Source organism: Amblyomma mixtum, chromosome 3, assembly GCF_055824585.1.
Source record: "Amblyomma mixtum isolate Tamu chromosome 3, ASM5582458v1, whole genome shotgun sequence".
In the NCBI taxonomy this organism is placed as follows: Eukaryota; Metazoa; Arthropoda; class Arachnida; order Ixodida; family Ixodidae; genus Amblyomma; species Amblyomma mixtum.
In genome coordinates this window covers 418,732,981-418,745,516 of record NC_143014.1, presented here as the reverse complement: position 1 = coordinate 418,745,516, position 12,536 = coordinate 418,732,981, and the positions used below count along the sequence as shown (strand labels likewise).

At 48.8% G+C, this 12,536-nt stretch overlaps 1 pseudogene across 1 annotated transcript in view; it reads right to left on the bottom strand.

The window, feature by feature from the left end:
* The window catches only part of LOC149357818 (anaphase-promoting complex subunit 10-like), a 33,276-nt pseudogene that overhangs the window by 15,601 nt on the left and 5,139 nt on the right, over positions 1 to 12,536 (bottom strand). Inside the window, exons 2-3 of the transcript XR_016289927.1 lie at positions 11,949 to 12,055; positions 11,700 to 11,861 (exon numbers count right to left, since the gene is read on the bottom strand). The product of XR_016289927.1 is annotated as an anaphase-promoting complex subunit 10-like (transcript). The remainder of the gene's footprint in view (positions 1 to 11,699; positions 11,862 to 11,948; positions 12,056 to 12,536) is intronic.

Below are 12,536 nucleotides of genomic sequence, written 5' to 3'. Positions count from 1 at the left end.
CTTGTCCCCGATAAACTCGCCTCCGATTTGGAAAGCAAAGGAGAACCCGATCGAGCGGTTGAATCAGACTCCCTGACTTGGGTAAAGCTGCAAATCGGAGATAGTCCGACAGAAGCTTGTGTGGACTCAGGGGCAGAGATTACAGTATTGAGGGCAGCGACAGTACCCGCATCGTGTCGATATGACTGCTCCGGTAGAATAAAACTGAGAGGTGCGTTTGGACAGACAGTGGATGCAGACCTAATCTATGTACCTATGTCCTTAGTACCGGAAGGAGAAACAGTCAATCAGCAGGTGCCAGTACTATGCTCTGTAACCGCAGAGCTAGCCGAAGGTGTAGGTGCGTTGCTGACACCAGAAACTTATTCACTGCTACAAAGAATCGAAAAGCAGCAGGTGCCAGATGCAGAAGAGAGAGCTGTTTTCGAACAAGAGCTGAGCTCTACACACGGGGTGGATGAGGACAAAACAGAGGCTACACTCGAGTTCGAGGAGGAAGATAATGCGGAGCCGATAGTTGCCTCAGCTTTTGCTATAGGGCAGGAACGAGCAATGTCAGGAACTACATCCAGGGCTCAAGATTTTAAGGTGGAGCAGCGAGACGATGTATCATTACGAGAAGCGTGGAGACAGGCACGAGAGGGTAGCCCCGGGATGGTTGTACACGAAGAGTTACTTTTCCATGAAGAAATGATTGATGGAAAGATGCACAAACAGCTAGTGCTCCCAGAATCTCGAAGGCATGAAGTGCTGGAACTGGCACATGACCGACCAAGCGGTGGGCATTTCTCGGAAAAGAAAACCAAGCAGAGGATTAGAAGTGCATTCTTTTGGCCAACAATGGTAACGGATGTGAAGAACCACTGCCGCAGCTGTCGCACGTGCCAAATGTTTTCACATGCAACAGTTAGAGACCAGGTGCCAATAACGCCGCTAACTAGACCAGAGACACCTTTTCAGGTAGTGTTCCTGGATTGCATAGGACCGCTTGAACCTGGGTCGGCAAGGGGACACCGCTGTGCGCTAAGCATTGTTGATTTGTCTACGAGATGGGCAGAAGTTACACCGCTCAAAAACCTGACAGCCAAAGCTACGTGTCAAGCGTTGATAGAGGTTTTCACTAGGTTTGCGACTCCTGAACTGATTTGTTGTGACCAGGGAACCAACTTTGTGCCAAAATTAACTCAGGAATTCATGCAAAGGCTGGGAGTTCAGATGCGGTTTTCTACTCCAGAACACCCTCAGATTAACGGGATCGTGGAGAGATGGAACGGAACATTTAAGGCTATGCTTCGACATGTTGTACACGATCATCAGCGAGAATGGGACCGTCACGTTCCATGCATGCTTTGGGCCTATAGAGAAGTACCTCATGATGTGACGGGCAGGTCACCATTTGAACTAATGTTTGGACGCACCCCACTTGGACCGCTCAGTATCCTCCACAAAACGTGGACTCGTGAGTGGACACCGCCGACGGGACTGAACAAACCGGCTGCCCAATACCTGTCTGAGCTAAGGGAACAGATGAGTGACGCCGCGAAAAGGGTTGACGAAAGGGCAGAAGCCATACAGAAGTCATATGCAGCCAAATACAACCTCAGGGCTAGATCAAAAGAGTTCAGAGAGGGGGATCAGGTCCTCATACTTGAAAGCGGTCAAGTCGGTAAATTGCAGCCGAAGTGGCGCGGACCAGCTGTTATAAAGGAGAGGAAGCGAGATAACAGCTATGTTATTGACACTGACGAAGGAAGCAGATGGGTGCTTGCGAACAGGCTGCGGCCTTACGTAGCACGAACTCAGAATGTAGGGGTTGTTTTTGACTCGGATGACGAGTTTGGTGAGGTGTATAAGACCCCACATTGCAAATTGAAGAACCGACCTCTAGGGTTTGAGATCCTGGACGGATCGTTGACGCAGCAACAGAGACATGAGCTGTTTAATGTCATAACTGGTGCATCTGAAGTATTTTCCGAGGGCCCAGGTAGATGTAAAGTTGGCTGCCAGAAAATAACGCTAGTTCCCAACGCCAAACAAGAAAAATCGCACCTTTATAAGGTACCTTTTGCATTCAGAAAGGAAATAGAGCGTCAGGTAGCGCAACTGCTGGAGAGGGATTTCGTCTATCCTGTTGACAGTGCGTACGCGCATTCAGTGGTGTGCGTAGCCAAAAGGGATGGGTCGGTAAGGATGTGCATTGATTTCCGGAAATTGAATGCCATTACAGAATCAGACAGCTTCCCTATGGCCAATATGACCGAGATGCTCTATGAGGTGGCAAGTGCAAGATACATATCGGTACTGGATATGACGTGCGGATATTGGCAGATCGCTTTACACGAACAGTCGCAGCGCCTTACTGCGTTTGCCACACCTAAGGGCTTGTATGCTTGGAAGGTAATGCCGTACGGGTTGCGAAATTCGGCAGCAACTTTTGAACGGATTATGAATGAAATCCTAAAAGAACACTCTTCGTATGCAATGGCATACATTGACGATATAGCCATTTTCTCGGCAACCTGGGAGGAGCACCTCAAACACCTACGGGTGGTACTAGAGAATCTGAGAAGGGCAGGCTTAACGGCAAATGCTGGCAAATGCAAGTTCGCACACGGGAAGGTAAAGTACCTTGGCCATGTGGTAGGGTCATGCAAGCATGCTCACGACCCAGAAAGAGTAAGCGCCCTCACTAAATTGAGCGCTCCAAAAACTAAGAAGGAGCTGCGTAGTGTATTGGGTCTGTTTAACTATTACCGTTAGTATGTACCGGAGTATTCAAAGGTAGTGCGCCCATTGACGGACCTGACTAACAGACGAGTCCCGAATACCCTTCCGTGGAATGACAAGGCAGAAGAGGCGTTTTGTGAGGTGAAAATGGTACTGGCATTGTTGCAGGAGCTGGTCGCACCTGATCACATCCAGGAGTTCCTTCTGAAAACGGATGCCTCTGAGGTTGCGATAGGAGCATGTCTGTCGCAGTCAGTTGAAGGGGAACAGAAGCCAATTGCATTCTTGAGTAAGAAATTAACGCCTGCTCAAACCAAATGGTCTGCAATTGAAAGGGAAGCTTTTGCGGTCGTGTGGGCACTGGGGAAACTGGATACCTGGTTATTTGGGGTTAAAGCGAAGGTCGCAACAGACCACAACCCGCTCACGTACCTGACCCGTTCAGCGCCCACTAGTGCGCGGTTGATGCGCTGGTCGCTTGCATTGCAGAAGTATGACCTAGAAGTAGTGCATATCAAGGGCTCACTGAACTGGTGTGCTGATGCACTCTCTAGGTTGGAATGCAAGGAAGAGTAGGATTGGAAGGTTAATTTTTGTTAGTTTGTTTGTTTGTTTCCATGTTTGCTCTTTGAGAAACCACAAACAATGGATATAAAGGTAGATCTTTGGTATCAGTATGTATATCGGTTGTGCGGTAGTGCTCTGACCATTTAGCTCTCTGCGGCAGTCACAGTGGGCATTGAGGGTTACGGGCTAGCCTGGCAGATAGCATGTAGGAGAACGGACTTGGCAAATTCTGCAATGTGCGGACTGGTGTCCTAACCTTGTGTGTGTGCGAGTAGAGATAACCGCTGTGTGCGCGCATGTGTGCGTGTTGGTGGACTGATTGGACAGCTGGTGTACATGTGCGTGTATGTGTGTATTTTGTTGTCGGACACCGTGAGTGAACTTTAATGCCCCACTGACATCTAGTTTCCGTGTGACATTCTTGCGTGGGAGGTGTTAAGTTCGCTGAACTTTCTGCGGTGCCATCCAGCCTCCAGCACAGTGCATGGAACCGCGGACGCACGACGGACACCGCGGGCGCACGGCGCTACGCGCGTCGGTGGCTGCTGCTGTTGCTGGCGGCGCCGTCGCCAAACGCTTGTTCTCTCTCCGGTTTGCCACTTTTTAGCACGAAGTGTTCTGCAGTGCAGGTTTGAACGCCTGCAGTCTTGTTTGTTGCTACTGGACGCTGGACCCCCTCAGTGACAGCCTTTCCTTTTTCTTATAATAAGGAATCTTCGGCGGTGATTGTTCCCGTGGCATACATGCGTTTCGTATGCACGTGTGCGGGAGGGAAAACGAAGAGGAAGGCGGAGGTTTGGAACGCGGCGAGTTTAATGCTTTTTTTGTGCGTGCTCGAAACTTCTCCTTTCCTAGACATTTGATTGGCTCGCATCCTTTCCCCAGTATTTGATTGGTTGCTGTCCCCGCCAAGGGCGGAGACAGAGAATTAAAACGGAACGCTCCCGGTGAAGTGGGGCTGATTTTGTGTAATAACGTGTCAGTGATGTTGTAAATAGTTTTCTCCTTGCTTGTTTCTTCTCGTTTATTTTGTGTAAATTAATAGTTAACCTTCTTGTCCCGCCATCGAGTAACGTGACTGTTTGCGACTCCGAACCATCAATTCATCACCATCAAGTGTTTCCTCTCGTCACCACCTGAAGGGGAAACTCAACTTCCCCCTTCAACGATCCTGCACGCGCAGACCGCCTCTCGTCCACCCGTTGGCCCAGGAAAAAACCAGTCCTACTACTTTCAGAACAGACCCTGTAAGCAGAGAGAATGCCTCAGCCCACCTCTGCGAACAGCGAGCAAAGGTGCCGGTCGAGCCGATAAACGTTGGAAAAAGCACCGCGGCGCGGATGAAACGAGAGCTACACAGAAATGGGTAGGAAGCAATTCTCTGACAGACGCGTGGTGTAGGAGCGAGAGAACAAACCTTTATTAATCGAATATAGAGGATGAGCCGGAATCTTCTTGGTCCGCAGCCCTATAGTACGGGATGCCGCCGCATCACGAGCCCGGCGTGCGAGGGCAGCTTGCACCGTCGAACTGGAGCACTCGCAGCCCCTTTGCCGGTGGAGGGAACTGGCCATGCCTGTTTTTGCAATAGTCGATAATTTCTCGAAACCGCAGAAGCGGTCGGCGAGGCTCGTCGGTTGGAGTAGGACAGAGCAATCAACAAGGCGCGCCCATGTGCAAGCATGACGCAAGCAGTGCTACCATCGGCTAGGCAGGGTGTCGCGTAACCGATACTATTTATTACGCACGCCTGGATCAGTTATAGTAAGTTTCTCTCCTTGAGGCCTCTTTCTTTTGACGCGATTCTCCTCAAGAGCCCGAGAGTTTGCATCGCGTAGCTTTGTACGAGGCCGGAGAGAAAGATTAACTAGACTCCCTAATCCGGAGACGCATTAAGAAGGCGCTCAGGATGCACATGGGCACCTCGACCGAGCGGCTGCTCGAACTCGGGGTGCACAGCACGTGGGCAGAATTGATGGAAGCAGTGCACGTCTCCTAGTTAGACTAAGTACGACCGAGACGGGTAGGATGACCCTTATAAAAGTGGAACTCAAGCAGACAGAGGGATGCAAACCAAAGTCGAAATTAGCAGGGAAAGCAGGAACGCAATGGCAATTCTTCCTTCCTTATTAACATGCATCCATATTTAAACGTAGAAAAAAAGGCTAAAAGAGCCGAAGATCAATAGCAAAAGATTCGAAAATATGGAAGCGAAGGGAGTCGCCAATGTCGATGCGGCGAGTGGCAGAACGGGTGCTGCCCCATTTCGTTTATTTCATATCCGGGGTCATTCAGGAATTTTTGGAAACGAGTTAGCCGACCAAGCTGCTGGTAGTGCCGGCCAGTTTGGAAGTTTACATATTTCTACCCTTTCACGTCGTTGCGTGCGGTCCCGTTTGCATCATTCTTCACTTCTTTTATGGAGCATTTTTTGGCACGAGAATAATGGTGGCACTGAACTATTCAACTGGATCCCTGATACACATAATATTCCCCCTATTCGTCTACCCACGAATCCTCTAATAACTTTATTTACTGGACATGGTAGATTTCCGTTCTATTTTAAAAGATTTCGCCTGTCTCCGTCTTCAACTTGTTCCTGTGGATTGTTATGTGAAAATATCCGTCATTACTTCCGGGACTGTTCCGTTACTGCTTCTTTAGTTTCTCGTTTAAAATTTCTTTGCTCATCGGACATCACACCATGTGTTTACCCCTCCGTTCTCCGAAACCCTGCTACTTGTGCTCTTCTCCTTCAAATGGTTCATTGCATAAATAGTACAATTCCAAATTATTCACGCTGATTTCTCTCTTTCCTCTAATCTCTCTTCCCCAAGCTTTGCACAGCGGAGCACCCCGTGCTCCTTTATTGAGCGTAGGTGGCTTTGACGAGGCGTGACTGTGACTGTCACTACGTCCTTGACTGTGTGACTGACTCTGTCTTGACTGCGTTACTGTGACTGTGTCCTTGACTGCGTGACTGTGACTTTGGTTTTTTCTTTTGTCTTGATTATGTTTTTATTTTTCTGATTTTTATTTTGTGGCCGGCGCTCAGTGCTTTCTTCGACTGTTACGGTGACAATGACTTTGCAGTGCCTTGGGTTTTCTCTTTTTTTATTACTATTATTTATTCCGCGTACTGCACGCTGTGCTTTGGCTCTCTGCCTGCGTCTAACTTTTATTGGGACGATACTTTTGTTTTCTTTTCTTTTGAGTTTTTTTTATGCTCTGTTTTTCGCTTAATTTTTTTTTCTTCTTTGGAACAATTATTTCTTTTTAATTTATTTTGAATTGGCGTTAAGCCTGGTAAAGCATTGCTGGTCCAGGCATCCTCTCTCTTTCTTTTATGTTTTTTACCTTTTTTGAGAGGACCAATAAAAGGGTAAAAGGGTGCGGCAGTAGCCTCGGTAGTCGATGGCCGAGGGCCACCGCTTTCCGTGGCAGCCATCACAGGCCGCAACATATAAACTGCGGAGGAAGTTAGGGTAACGCTCGCTTGCGTAGGAACGCAAGCCAAGTTCATAATTAGCGACAGCAAAACTGTCGACCAAAATTTTAGAAAACGATAGGCTAACCCAAAGAACGCTGAACAGAAAAATTGAGCTAATTTGGACACCCGCGCCCGCTGCCACACATGGTAACGAGGGGGCTCACAAGCTAGCCCAACCTCTCTACTTCTGGGTAGCCGTCGATCCCCCGCACACTGGGCATACGACGAGTGTCTGCAAAATTGCGGGGAAATCATCAACCCTTATCAATTGGCATGTAGATTGGTACCCCTGCCAGATTCTGGCTTAAAAAATAAAGAAGCTGTCGCATGGAGGCGGCTCCAAACTAGTACCTCCATGATCCCGGTCTGGGCGTTTCACGTGCAAACAGAGCATAGGGACAATGATCAGCGCAAACACAGTGAGGCGAAAAGGACCCTTGACCACATAATTAAGACGTGCCAACAATACCAGCGGTGGGACCAAATGTAGTAAGTAGAGAAATCTGGGAGACCCTGCTGTGAAGCGTGGACCCTACCATCCAGCGACGCACCATCCATCTGGCAGAAGAAGCCGCAACAAGCTAAGGGTTGCCTGGGAACCTCTAATCCACGGCCGCAGGACTCCTCGTCTTCCCAGGGGCGGGGAGGGAGGCGCCCTTTTTCTGACGGAAATAAAGCTTGTTTCACTAAATCAATCAAACAATCAATCAATCAATCAATCAATCAATCAATCAATCAATCAATGAATCAATCATGGCGGCTAGCGCTGCAGCGCAGCAACTAACTGAAATGAGGCGTACCGACGGCTCCCATTGCGAAGCGGTCGATGCGGCTGGCATTCTACAAATAGAGGCGGCGCCGGCTCGCCTCACGTCGACCGCACAGTCTTCGGTTTACCTGGCCAAGAACGAGGAGTAATCACCGTCGCCTGTCGGACCACATTTTTGTCGGACGGAGTGCCATAGGCAACAGCTGCATCACACCTGGGAGCAGCTCCATGCTGGGTGGCGCGCTCTTGCATGAGTAATTACAAGGATTGGGCTGGAATTTTAGACGCGCCTATCTCAAGGCACAGGCGCTTTGTTAAATTGTACTAACTAGAATAGTCATCAAATGCCACTACCTCGAAGTTTACAATACAAACTTGCATGCTAATTACCTGCAGTCAATTAAATGTTGGTTATTGCATTTAGTTAATTATTAACATTAGGATGACAATTATCCACACAGTTTGTGTCCGCCTGGAAGTATAACCAATTTAAGAAACAACTTTTGTGTAGTTCTCATTGTATTTGTTTTAAAAATCCTGGAAGTATAAATTCGAATAACCTGTATGTAGATATCGCGTTTTTTACCTTTGCTTTTGACTTCCGGACAATATGGAATGCAGCTGGGCCACGAGGTTGTAAGCGAGTGGTGGCAATAAACTCGCGAGTGTAGTTCACGGCATTCAGGGGCATTATTCGTCGCAAAGTTTGGGTCGTGTGTCAAAGCGCGTGGTTACCCATATGGGTGAGGTAAAGGTGCAGCACAGCCATAGGCGAGCACAAACCCAAGCAGGGCAGTAATCGGCCCAATATTGGAAACTTATTGGCAAAGGCCGGTCCTACACAGGACCAGAGCGAAAACATCTATTTCTAATATTGGGTCTCGGGAAAGAAGGGTGCAAGGGAGCCAGTAGGTTACCTAGTATGAGGGCGGTAATTTTACCCCATATTGTTCCCTCCTGCCCAGAACTCATGAAAAGGCAGTACCATAAACTTCGACCCCCCTTTATAGAGAGACCTGCGCAGGCCAATGAACACAACAGCTGTTACTTCGCCACGAGCTATGGTCGGAACGCTTGGACTTACACACAACTGAATCCGCACATCGGTCACTGCTTTTCAGTGTCACATAATACAGTCTAATCTGCGAATAAAAAGACAGACGTTGCTAAGCTTCGTTGCTTAGCGTGTAAATTTCCTGGGAGAGCCGGTTTACTGAGCGCTGGGATGCTTTGGTGTTTTGCTTACACAGGGTAGAGAAGTCTCTCACAAATACCAGTCATTTTGAAGTCGCTCACAAATACCACGGCGTCGTTCACGTATAGCTGCAGATAGCCCCGGTTGAAATGCCCTGGCAGGTCAGCGAGGTAGCGCCTTCAACGGGTGCACAGCACACATTTCTCCAATGTTTAGCGGGCACTCATCATATGACGCTGTTGCTCAGTCTGGTTTCGGCGCCGATCGACCTCCTACTCTGCAGCGCGCTCGACAGAGCATCCTCTGCGGCGCCGACGACTTACGCGTTGCTGCGCGTGGCGGCGGCCGACAGCTTCTGTGTCGGCCATAGTTCCAGCACAAATACGAAACCACTTGCTCCTCTTATTCAAAATAACGCAGCCTCATCACAGCACCACACCATACCTCTCACGTTGGCCGTGGGATGGCTCTGGAATCGCGCTAGCTCTGGGTACCTCTATCTCCTTTTTGTTATCTTAAGCTGGGAGGTGGTTTGGCGCCAGGCCGGGTGAAAGCTTTTTGCGTCACGAAAAGTCTGAGTCCCACTATTGCGATCTCCTTAGTTCTGTATTATCTCAAGCCATCATCTTCTCCGTAGTTCCAATCTATCTCGCGCTATAACTCCGGCGTCACGCCAGCCGTGTGGGGTTACATTGGAGCTCAGCTCTGCGCGGACTCTGTAAAATGGCCCTCAACGTAAAAGTCTCACAATGAACCTCCCGCTTCTTTCCATCCTTCCTGCAACTCCCTTCTTCGTTAATTACGTTGAGCACAGCGCAGTGGATCGATGGCTTTGACCCTCGGCTACTGGTCCCAAGATCCCGGTTTGAAATCGTGGGCACGATGGCCGGCCGCATTTAGATGCGGGTGAAAAGCAAAAATTCCAGTGTGTAGCGGGATGTCAGCGCCCAGTAAAGAAAACCATATTGTCTGAACTAACCTAGAGCCGTTGATTACAGCGTCCCTCACACCCACAATTTTCGTTTATAAGTACGCTGTTCGCTTCGACTTTATCTGTTGCTTTCCGCAGAACCCACGGTGCGAAAATAGACAAACACACAGAAATCGCACAATAACAGAATAATTACTCAAACCAAGATAAGCACAGGAATTTTTTTTAATGCTGACTTTGATGAAAGTGGGAAGTTTAAAGCATAATCACCATTTACATGAACGATAACTCAGTAAAAAGTAAAATAAAAGAACATATGTTGCCGGAGGGATACGAACCAGCGACGTCAGCAGCACGGTGGAAGAATGGTCAGCAGGTAGCATACGGTGCATGGATGAATGAATATGGAAGGTAAAGGCACTAGAGAAAAAGGCGAAAGGGCGCTAATACGAAGAACTTTCATATTGCCGATTATTAGCGTTAACAAAGTGTGCTTCTGAAGAGTTAATTCCTTGTTACTGCAGCGGGAGAGTTGACATACTAAAATTTGGGAAAAGGCGGAGGAAGAGGAGCCATGTCCGTTGGTTACCCTACAAACAATTGTGCTACGACGGCAGCAGTTCAGCCTTTTCTTTCAGAGTGTGTTCATGTATCACCACCTGCAAAAAAAAAATCCCCTGTGCTTTCCTTGGTTTCAGTGAGTGCTGGCTTCTTTCATATCGATCACTGAAGTTCCCTCATCCAATTCTCTACCGCTATTAAGCGTTCCTTGCAACGTGAAATTCTGAAGGTAGAGCACCAGTGTTGTGGCCTCACAATGAGAGGGCAGGATGCATTAAAAAAAGCATTGATCCTGGGAAAGGTGAAAGCGAAGGAAAGACGGGGAAAGCAGACGATCAGATGAATTGACAGATGAGGCAAGCAAACAGTGCCAGCCTAGCTGAGCATGCTGTGTGATCATGAGGTCACGAAGCTGCACACGACTGCTTATCAGCCGTGTCAGCCGCAAACGACAGCGCCACTGAACTGCCTCAACATTGGCACAATATGCGCTTCTGACGTCGCGCAGCTGCATGCGATCATCGCGAGATGCCGTAATGGCTGAATTCCGTAGCGCGACTTTGATATAAGCAGCCGAATGTCAAAGTGACTGTGCCGCCGCGGCGGGCAAAAAAAAAAAAGATGGACAGCAGACATTAGGGTGCCGTACATATTTAAGTCTTACACCACCTACACGGGTGAACATGTTTTTTTCTTTCTTAGACAAAGTGGCACGCATCCTCTCTTGTACAGTTGTACGCATTCTCGTCTACTTAATCATCACGTTAAAAAAAACTTTTCTTTTTCTCACCAGTGGTGAGCTATGGGAGCACGTTCACGCAGCTCTGTCGCCGCACGTAGCCGCCGCGCATCTCCACGCGCGCTGGATGCAGGTCCAAGACCCCCAGCAGTTTCTTCGTAAACGCTGCGCCGGCAGACATTGTAGGATGTGGCAGCATTAAAATAACTGCAGCTTGGAACGTGGGACAGCGTTCGTGAGGAAGGGGTTGAAAATTTTCTGGCCATGCATGAGCGTTCACCGAACTGCGCATCTCTTGCATTGTGGCGCATCCGTCCGTGCCTGCAAGCGCTAGCTTCAAATTCAGCACATGACGGCTTTTCTTCCCCTGGATACGGTTCCAGAGGCATCGATATAAAATGCAACGGGAAAGCGTAGTAATGCAAGAAGAAAACACCGTTTCGACGAGGCGCTTTTGTGCACCAAGCCTTTGTTAGTAAAGCGGCGAATCGTGATGATGATTCAGAGCAGCTTCTTGTTTGGACTCAAAGTCGATGACAAAGATAGCTGCACGAGCACTCCTGGACGAAAACCCTAGCGGGCACAAAATAGACGTGGCAAACTTGCTCGTGACACCAAAAATCCGAAAAACCATGTGACCCATCCCGCATAAAAAATTTTCTGCGTTCTGTGCAACAGCGTGAACTAGTTCTGTCGATGAGAGTGACAAAATCCGAGTACCTGTTAGGTGTGTAGCTCTCGTCGCGATCGTAGTCGATGTAGATATAGATCGCCTGTATTGTCGTTTTGCGGGGAACTGAATATTGACTCGGTGCGGTCTGGCCCCATCCGATTGCCAGTATGTATCAAGGCAGTTGTCTCGCAGCCGATCGACGCCATGTCCTGCGAAAAAGTGTGTTGACAAGAGACATCAGAATCCCCAGCCAGGACACGGCGTTCGTGACGGTCGGGAGGTGCCTCATAGCTTACCACGTTTGCAGGACGACACCGACCACACAGCATCGAATCCCACTTCGCGCACGTCGCCCTGCCTCACCAAACTCGAGAGGTCTGGAGCAGAGGAAGCGTTCATGGTCCTAATAAGACGATAGTGGAGGAAGGAATGGGTTAACCAGCAGGAAGCACCGACTCTCCGCAGCGCCGGCCTTAAACGCCAGCGCTTTAGCTAGGATCACACGCGTGAGTAGATTTCCCTGACGTATGGTTCTGAAGCCCTTGCTTGCATAGTGGCTACCGTTACACTGAATAAAAGCAAACGGGTTCCGCGCGACCGCAGTGGGAAAATATATGGCACACAACTAAAAGCACGACGCTAAGGTAGCGCACAAAACGGCAATGTGGCCTGTCCGCGGGCTCACAGTAATCAGTCTGCTATGCGATGAGACAAGACGATGATTATGAATGACTCGTGTTCGCTTCTGTGGCTCTTCCGGGCACAGGACAATTTATGCTGGAACGGTGCTTTTTAAACCAGGCGCAACACATACCTTTTAAAGATTTTTTCAACCGTTACCAGAAACAGTCCTCGAACCACACGATTTATTTAGAACTTAAGAA